At 39.8% G+C, this 9,599-nt stretch overlaps 1 protein-coding gene across 4 annotated transcripts in view; it reads left to right on the forward strand.

Annotated features, from left to right (window-relative positions):
• Positions 1-4,183: 4,183 nt before the first annotated feature.
• LOC109951329 (neuropeptide FF receptor 2-like) overlaps positions 4,184-9,599 on the forward strand; it is a 20,740-nt gene continuing 15,324 nt past the window's right edge. For all 4 annotated transcript variants that reach the window (XR_002273592.1, XR_002273593.1, XM_020585786.1 and 1 more), the window contains exon 1: positions 4,184-4,556. The gene's annotated coding sequence lies outside the window, so the exon portion shown is untranslated. The remainder of the gene's footprint in view (positions 4,557-9,599) is intronic.

The raw sequence follows: 9,599 nt of genomic DNA on the forward strand, positions 1-9,599 counted from the left end.
AGAAGTGAATCATTTATTGCTTGCAAACCAATGATGGTAAGATGATGTCATGGGGTAGGACTGGATAAGTCTGACTTCTTCCTAATCCATTCAAGCATGTACTAGGTATAAGCAAATTGATATTGGATTATGTGTAAAATTATGTGTGTTGTCATATCAACTGTTTTACATGCTTGAAAGAATAAATCAAATCAAATCAAAGTCAAAAGTAAACTTTTAATTCAACATGGATGACAAGTCACACACCTTTCTTTTCTTCCAGAGTCATTCACTTGAGCTTGCTGCACTGTCAGACATGTTTTCCACCATCTGCCTTAGGCTCTGCTTTATTTTAAACCCCAACTCATCTAACAGGGGAAAAAACTGACTTGCCAACAAAACTCTGACAATGGGCGGACCTTGACTTTTCAGCCACACTCCTCTGCCTCCAGAGCCAATTCTGTATATTTAAGCCTTTTCCTCCCAGGGAACTCTATGTTTCACAAAATACACAGTCCACAGTGTTTCTGACCACAACACAAGGCCTGACCTTAAATTAGTGCTGGGCATCTCCTGAAGAACTAATTTCCTAAACCCCAAGTTTAGGCAAGAAAAACTAATTGGATTTTCAGAGAATGTTAGCTAAACCACCAACACAACTGGGGAACTCAGCCTGTTGAGGAGGACCATGAAAACAGTAACAGGGACTCTGTGTTAGGATTTTGTTTTGTCAAGCTGCTGTTCCCAAAATCAAAAATAAACCTTCAAACTCAACTGCCAAAAATATTATGTCGGTTTTATTTATATTGACCAATATCTAACATCAACAATTTGCCTTTACAGCCCCTGACAGCATATGACAGCTTCTGTCCGTAGACCTTCAGTTTGTGTGTCAGAGTTGACCTCTGAACCACACAGACTTACACGGCCTCCACAACCAAATCCACCAATCAGACGATTCCACTGAAATGAACTGATTTTGCTCTGAATTTCTGTTTCTGCGATGTTGCTGAGCCCTATGACTATCTCCAGTGTTTAAACAATGTCATGCGACTTCTCTGGATGTGCAATATGACAATGTCAAGTCATGATTAGCAAGAGGCTGTTTGTCAGGAGAACACAAACTCAAGGCCAGTGCTGTTTTCTCCAGACAAGGACACTCCCAGTACTGCAGCACTCATTTTGATAAGCTGTACCAAATTCAACTTTTATATTCATACAGATGCACTGAAAATTAGCTTTTAAATAGCTTTGACTGTTATTTGTCCAACATGTCATTTTTACATCAAATCTTTAATGAGTTAAAACAAACAAAGTAAGATTCCTACCGGGTTGTCACTATTTCTTACATGATAAATTAAGCAGTCTGAACACCACCCTGCTGTGGATCTACAGTATATGGAATTAGTTTTCCCCTTTTTGTTTTTGCATTTGCATGGGTTTTACTCAAACAGCATGTATGCCAGATGCAAGTGTGGCTATTTTTTTGTTGCCCTGTGACCGTCGCATGAACTGAAGCCACCTTTATCTCCTTGGTGCAATAAAACCGAACTAATCTGTCTCTGGGGGGGAACACTGTGCCAATTGCCCCATTGTTGCATATCCACAGTAATACAGTTTCTAATCATAACTTGATCCTTTTTACTGTCACATTATTTCACAGCTGAAAAAAATAAGTTAATCGCCAATTGGTTGACTGAAATCATCTAAAAATAAATCGATACAATTTCTAAGGCTCCACCATCTCAAATTGGAGAATTTTCTGCTTCTGTGTCACAAACCTGATTCATTCATTCATTCACCTTCTACACCGCTCAGTCCCAAACGGGGTCACGGGGGGGGGGGCAATCGGGCAAAGGCAGGGCACACCCTGGGCAGGCTGCCAGTCTATCACATACAGACCTGATTATCACTAGGTTTTGATGATAAGAAACAAAACGTTTTCACTATTATTTGACAATATTCGAAAATAATCAGGCTGATGTTGATACCGTAAGTCATCCTACCAGGTGACTGATACAGGCCTGCAACTGACAGGGAAAGACTGGACCTGCATTAACTGATATTGTAAAAAAAAAAAAAAAAAAAAAAACCTGCAGCAGAGCAAAATTAATATTCAAAGCAAATAAGAGAACGGCTGGAATACAGTATTAAATAAAGGCAACAGAGCATCAGAATCTAACACAGCCAGTGAAAGGACAATTAATAAATATGCATGCTTAAATATGACGTTAACAAAAAAAAGATGAAAATTAAATTGTGTAATAAAGAAGCAGCCAAGTGTGAAGCTGGAGGAGCTCAGACAAACCTAAATCTGGTGACAGGTCTTTTTTTTTTTCCTGCTTTCCAAGCAGTGTTTGGCTTTGTTTACCTCATGTTCATTAGATGAGATAAAGGACGAGAAAACAAATAAACATGCATGGATTCACTCTCCTACGCTTAAGTTTGTATTTAAATGCATCCAGAACTTTTGAAAACTACCTCTCTCACGTCTACCTGCAGGCTCAACTCCTTAATCATGTTTTAAACAAACAACTATTCTGTTGCCGTCTCTGAACGCTGCACACATTGACAAGAAATTATTTTTAATCAGTGTAACTTCAGCTCCATTAGATTCAGGAATACAGCATTACTGTGCTGTCAACCCAGCAGTTTGGGTGTAGCTGAGGTAGTATGTTAATCCATAACAAAGCTGTGAGGTGTGTGGTGTAGTACTAAACCCAAATGCTCCCACTGCTGCCCCAAAGCCGGGAAAGATGAAGGTGGGATGGGCCAGAGAAAATTGTATTAACAAAATAAAAGACCAATCCAGGAAGTCTGAGTGAGGTCAAGACAAGTCTCTGATCTGTTTGTGCACTCTGCCCGTTCAAAACTAAAATTATGTACAGAACTTTCAAGGGCTTGGCCCTCGGTGCTCAGGGAGAACTTCTAAAATGAAAGGCTGCTCAGTCTGTCCTTGAGCCTGAAGCCTTGTAGGCTGGATGAAAAGTCAAGTCTGTTGACCCCTAATACAAATATCTATCATCAGTTCTCCTCTAATGCAGGTGGGGCAGTTACCAACTCTGAAAGCCAGGGTTTGGTACTAATAGGAAAGTGTTCATTTGTTCATTTGCAGCATGTTTTCTAATCACCAAACCTATTTTGAACCAAATTACCCCAACAACACCTTAACCAAACTAGGTAAAACCTAAAGCCAGCAGCCTGTCCATTGGTCCACCACTTTGTTCCAGACTGAGATACCTACAGAACAAATCCTGGATGGGTTGCCATGACATTGTTACAAACGCTGCTTGTTTCAGAGAGTGAATCCTTTTCATCTACTGCCACCATGAGTTTGACATTTGTGGCTTTGAGTGAAATGACTTTGCAGCCATTTAACTATACTGCTCAAAAAAATAAAGGGAACACAACATAGTTGAATGTCAAATTTTTGTGTTCGCTTTATTTTTTTGAGCAGTGTATAATAAAATGTCTAGAGCAGCAAAAGCAATATCTAATACAGAAAAGTCACAGCTGTAAAATCTAAACGTAAATAGTATTCAGGGCATTAAGTACTCAGTTGAGATTAAGGAGAATCAAACATGAAAACCAGTAATCACCATTCATCCTCTCTCTCACACTCCTGATGTAGATTCAAGCTGCTGGTCTTCAAGAATTGTCTCAATTTTAAGGTACAGTATGTGTCAAAGTGTCAATAAGATTAAGAGCAGTCAACTTCAGTAATGCTTTACAGAGAATTTTGTTATTAGCTTAACAAGTTCATTAATTTAACACATACTTGCTGTGGATAAGTCACAACATCTTATGATGTAATTATTAATTTTTATCAATTAAAATGAAAAACCTGGGAAGCTGTACATGATATAGACAAATGTCACATTATATATAATAAATTCAAAATATTCTATTCACCTGCTGCAGGTTGGACTTTAAGCTAACATTTTTTTAAATAATTCAGTGGCCTAATACACAAATGAACTGTTCATTTGGAAACTAATTTTTCATTAAATTGTTCCATTAAATTCTGGCACCTTGGGGCTTCTATACTTTGGGATCAACGTTTAAAATTGGTTTTATCAGTACATGTCGGACATTATTCACAGAACTAATGTCCTCAGCAGCATCACTCATTGTGCCTGTGTTTACAGCCACACAGTAAAACGCGCCGCATCCTGCTGCGCAGCTCGTCGCCGTCTGTGACCTGCCCTCTCACAATCAGCCTTACAGGCTCTTTTGATATTTCAGAGACAGCAGCTGGAAGAGATGAACTATTAGCCTGTTCCTCCAGTACTCATCCCACCCCTTTCATACCAGACGTCAATATCAAATAGGTCTGATCAGGCTGTAAATCATCCACTCGCTCTCTGAGCGCTTCCTCTGCCACCAAGCGCTTCGCGGAGACGCACGAGTCAGAACTGATGACAGCAGGAGACTGAGCCCGGATGTTTTCCCCATGATCACCCTTGTTTTCTTTCCTTTAATCTTCGTCCTTATTTTTCAGAGGAAAGTGGATATTTTTTAATTGTCTTTCTTCAGAACCCACATTCCGTCGTCTGCTTGATTTGAAATAAACCAAGGTAAGACAAATTCATTTATTAGCGTTTATCGGGTTACTAAATGTCAGGCGCCATAGATGTGGATATTTACTAACGAAAATCTGTTTTTAAACGAATGCCTTATGTAATTGAGTTCTGACAGTTTGAGTTGCACTTTGCGTTTTTAATTAAAGCAGCTAAAGTGACTGTAATTGGTAATCGGGGCGAACTTGTGTCGGTGCGCACCGCTCTTGATCTCCATCATCTGTCCTGCCAGTTTTCTCCTCTCTTAAGCGCTCATTTGGACACAGGGACCTCTTTGGCCAGGAGTGGTCAGTTGTGCGTGTTGTTGCGTCAGCTCCTTGAGCCTGCATCCAATTAAATTTAGTGCAAATTGATGTGCGGAGTTCCAGGCAGGGGAGGTCAACAGGCAAACTCGAATCTAATGCATCATTACGCGCGATGTGCAGCAACTGTGCGCGCAATGTTGGCACAAGCTGTTCTCTGCTCTTTACTTCACACTGATCCATCCGGATGGTGTTTGTACAGGTGAATAGAACAAATATGTTTGCGCGTCTTCGCCGTCGAGCTGCTGTGGGGAAATGAGGGGCATAGCTACAGACAATGCGTGCTGCTCTTTGGAGGCTAAACTTGGCTGAGTGGAGTGAAGAGCAGGAGCACAGTTTGAAATGCTGTAATCACTGTGCTTGTTTATGCTGAGAAAGAAATCGACTTAATCAGTGGAATCAAAGCAGAACGACGACATGAACCTGCCAGTGTGGGGATCTTTTGGTGGGCTCAGTGGGTATGAAGTCCTGCTTGGTTTTAGTCAAAGGAGGCAAGTGAAGAACTACTCCTGTTATTACATATTACATTTAAATTACATATAACTGGACCTTGCTCACCTCCACAAACATTTTAGTTCTCCTTGCAACATCTGCACAGTGTTCCCATCAAGTTCTGTTGTAGCCACTGTAACCTGGTGTTAGTGAGACCAAACCGGTGGTAATTTGAGGGAAACATGATGAGAAGCCTGACAGAGAGGTCGCTTTTGTCTCCTCTTTCTCTGTCCTCTCCTCTCCTGCTCCCCTTGCCTGAATATTTTCCTCTCCTTGCCTCCTCTCTCCTCATCTGTCCTCACTGAGTTTTCTTTTCTAACCCTAATCCATGTTCACGTTGTCTATGGAGGTAAACGAACACCTAATTAGTATATCCATTTATATAGAATGGTTATTTTTCAGTGACAGATATAGTTATGTTTTCCTTAGCAGTTGCTACATTAAGTGCTCAACAGTCTCCTGTGCATCACTTAACTGAAAGCGAGACGTGAGCAGTACTCACATTGACTCCAACCTCCCTGCAGTGTCTGTGTCCCTAGAGTATCTGTCTGTCACCAGCTGGACAAACTGTCCTCGCTGGGCCGACCGGCGGCAGAATGTACTGGACAAAAGCAGATTTAATGAAGGCTCATCAGAAAAAATCTATGGATTTTAAAATTTTGATTTTTTCACCAGATCATGGGAAATTAAACCAAAAAGCTTAGAGTGACAGGAGGAGCCTGATCAATCAGTTAAAAGTTTGCAACAGAAACTAACTGGCCACTAGTGTGATGTAAATAGCTGTCTGTGGACATTATGCTTCACGAAAGGTATTTGGCCTTAATTGCACCTGTGTATGTGACTAGCACAGCCTCCCAGACAGCCACCAAGGAGTTCGATTAGATGACTGATCGGGTGGATTGACTTTTTTCTTCTCAGTGTTGGCATAGATTTAGGTGTGGCAGGCTGCCACTGAGGAATACCAGTGGAAACAGTGAGTTTAGTCGAGTCAGAAGGTCGGCAGTACTGCTTGGGAGAAAGTTGTGGTGACTGTTAATGAACAGGCTATGATAATTGGATAATGAGATGACAATGCATTTCTCAATGAACAGTATTTTCCATGATATGATGGCAGGATTATGTCATCGCCAATTAATTTAATTTATTCCACCTCCGGACCTGTACTGTTAAAAATAGTCCCAAAGATTTGAGTTTTAGCATGAACAGATGCATGAATCAGAGTTATTATTCCTCGAGAACCTCTGTCCAATCTGGATGGAAAAATCCTCCAAACCCTCTGGACACTAATGATTTCCATTAAAACCCCCAGAATGCCCTAATTTAGCTGCACTTAGACACAATTTATCAAACATCAGAGAGACAGATGTTCAGAGAGAGCACACTCCAATGATTCCTACTGGTATAACAACTGTACCAGAGATTCACTAGAAGGATCTTGGGTCATATCAGCAGCAGCTACATAGTGGCAGCAAATCACATGGATCAAAAATGAAGATGACATTTCTTCTCTTGACAGTCAGTTTGTAAAACCAACGTAGAGATTCTGAAGTCAATAAAAACAAACTATGCTCTATGTTAAGATGAAATTTCATTAGGTCTATTGTATATCTGTATTAATAGGAAACATGTTTTGCTAAACTAAAAGTAATAGAATACCAGTGCATTGCCCCAACACGACAATGCTTTGCCAAGGTCCTAAACACCAAAAATCATCAAATCTGTACTGAATCTCTTCAAAACTATTAAATCAGAGAGAACGTGTTAAACCCTGCAGTGGGATGGTATGATACCAAAATTTAATGGTATGATATAAAAAAGTCCACGGTAAGATATTTATCCAAAATGCACTTTACTAAATAATAAATCTTTTGGTATAATGCTCTAGAAGGTGATGACTGAAGTCAAGCAGCCATGAACACATTGCCTACAGATTTGACTTTTTGTTTTCAGTTTCAGGTTTCTTCTCTAAGCATTTAAACCAGCACAATGACAAATGAAGTATTAACTTCTAAAATGTTGATGCTTCATCTGAAACAACCTGTAACAATAGGTTCAACACAGTCTTTAACCAATTTATGGAAAAAGATGAAAGTGCAAAGCTGAGCTGGGTTAAATCTCACAACGTCTCACTCGCCGCAGTGTAAAAAAATGGAATCCAGAGGAACAACCTGCCACATCCTTGCGCTACAGTATGAACAAATCACATCTTCAGCTGAGATGACTCATGCACAAACGTTTTCTTCCCTCCGGTAAACATGTGCTTGTGCCTCCGAGCAACAAGCAAAGCTTCTGTACAAAAGACTTTTATGCAGAAAAGAAAGAAAGCTTAAGAGCAGTATGCAAGTCTGTGACAAAATTGTTCATCTTGGATACCAAAGAACATCTTTCTTCCAGGGTGTTGGTCGTTAAGATTTCAATCTAAGAGCCTGTGTGTCCTTGATCATATATTAGCTTTGATATTACATTTATACTGTTGACACTGTTGCTCACACATGTCAAGTTGCCAGGGAGCAACGTATGTCTGGAGTTTGGTGGAAAAAGGAATATGTTGGAAATGTCAGAGTATTTCATTTTAACCTTAATTAGATCCACCTTCAGTCCTGCTTCACCAATAGCCTCAATTATTACACACAATCTCAGATACACAACATCCTGCATAAACCATCTGGACAAACCGACAAGCCATTAAAATTGCAGCAGCGCTGGTTGAACAGAAGAAATCTTTCAAAGTCTACATAGCCACCCATGCTCTCCATTTACACATCCATGTTTTAGTCACATTTATTTTTCTTTCAGTTGATTCATAATGAGAAAGCAGCCATGAGCCTATAAATGCTTTTACCAACTGTGAGGTTTGTTACCTTCACTGGTGAGGAAAACCACTACTGGGAGGCTAATCAGTAACAGAGAAGGGGTTTTTAAATGGTCATAAAAGGCAAAAAGAGGAAGGAAGTAATTTAAGCGAAGTAAATATGTTTTCCAGCATCTACTGTAAATGCTGCCATTGTCCTGAAGCTTTGCTCCACAGTAACGTGAAATCATGATCACATAGTTATAATCCAGCAGAATTCATAATCATCTTACCTAATGCAAATCTCTACTCTGTAATTACACAGGTTTATACTGTCACAGCTATTTATTTGCTGCAAAAATCCATTTTAAAAGCCTGTGCCCTTCAAAAATAGCTGTTACACTGACATGGACTTTTGCTGTCCACAATAATTAGTTTATTATTTATCTGGATGTGTCGGTTTCCAGCGGCTACAGCGGAGTCAGACAGCTTTTGATGCTTGCAAGGACCGCAGACAATACTGCGCATAAGAAACAGCCCAGTAAACAGGATTTTCAGGCTCTGAATAAGACTTAGTTCACTATCAGAGTTTTAGGTCACTATTGAAAGAACTTTTTCATACCAGTCTATAAACAAGGTTTTGCTGGGCTTATCCAGGGCAATTTCTCTGCTTGGCGGTGCATACTCCATCTCTGCCTCAGCCTCATACTCTGTGGCATCATATTCAAGGTCTGTCTTCAGTCTTTTAGTGGGCCCTGCTGCATAGCTTGGAAACTCAAAAAATAAATAGTTATAAGAGAAACAGGCTGCTGAAAATAGTCTAGAAGGGTCAAAAGTTGGACTTGGGGCATAGGGGGATTATTGCACTCATCCTAACAGAGTTACCGGAGCACACGGTGGCACTGCAAAATGTGTTTATTTCAAAATCCATTAGTATTTGATTCCAATTTATAATTATTCACAATCCACCACAGAAAAGTAGGGAAACCTCACATTTCTGAACCTGGAAGGCAGTGAGTGATTGGCAGGCAGGTAATAAATGACTTACATTAAAAGATCATTAGTTATCATTTAAAGATCATTAAAAATCAATTATTAAAATTACATTTTCTATGGAGCAACAAATTTAGTCTTTAGTTGGAAGGTTTGGCTCTTGTCAAATGATTGTAGTCCATCGACTGTTCCAGCACCTCAGTTGTAAGGATTTGTTGCTTTTTTACTTCACACAATCACCTGAATATCTTTAGACAAACCTTTAAGATTCCATCTTGTGCTGATCAACACCCACTTTTAGCACCAAACCATCAGAATCAAAGAGAAGGGGCTTCTGTCTAAACTCACTCAATGTTCTTAAGTCAATCAGTCACAGAATGAAGCAGAGATACTGGTTTCTCTAAAGACAAAAGCCTCAGTTGATCAAAATAATCACAGCTCTCTTTTTTTTTTGAGGATTTC

The sequence above is a fragment of the Monopterus albus genome, unplaced genomic scaffold (genome assembly GCF_001952655.1).
Source record: "Monopterus albus unplaced genomic scaffold, M_albus_1.0 scaffold376.1, whole genome shotgun sequence".
Classification (NCBI taxonomy): Eukaryota; Metazoa; Chordata; class Actinopteri; order Synbranchiformes; family Synbranchidae; genus Monopterus; species Monopterus albus.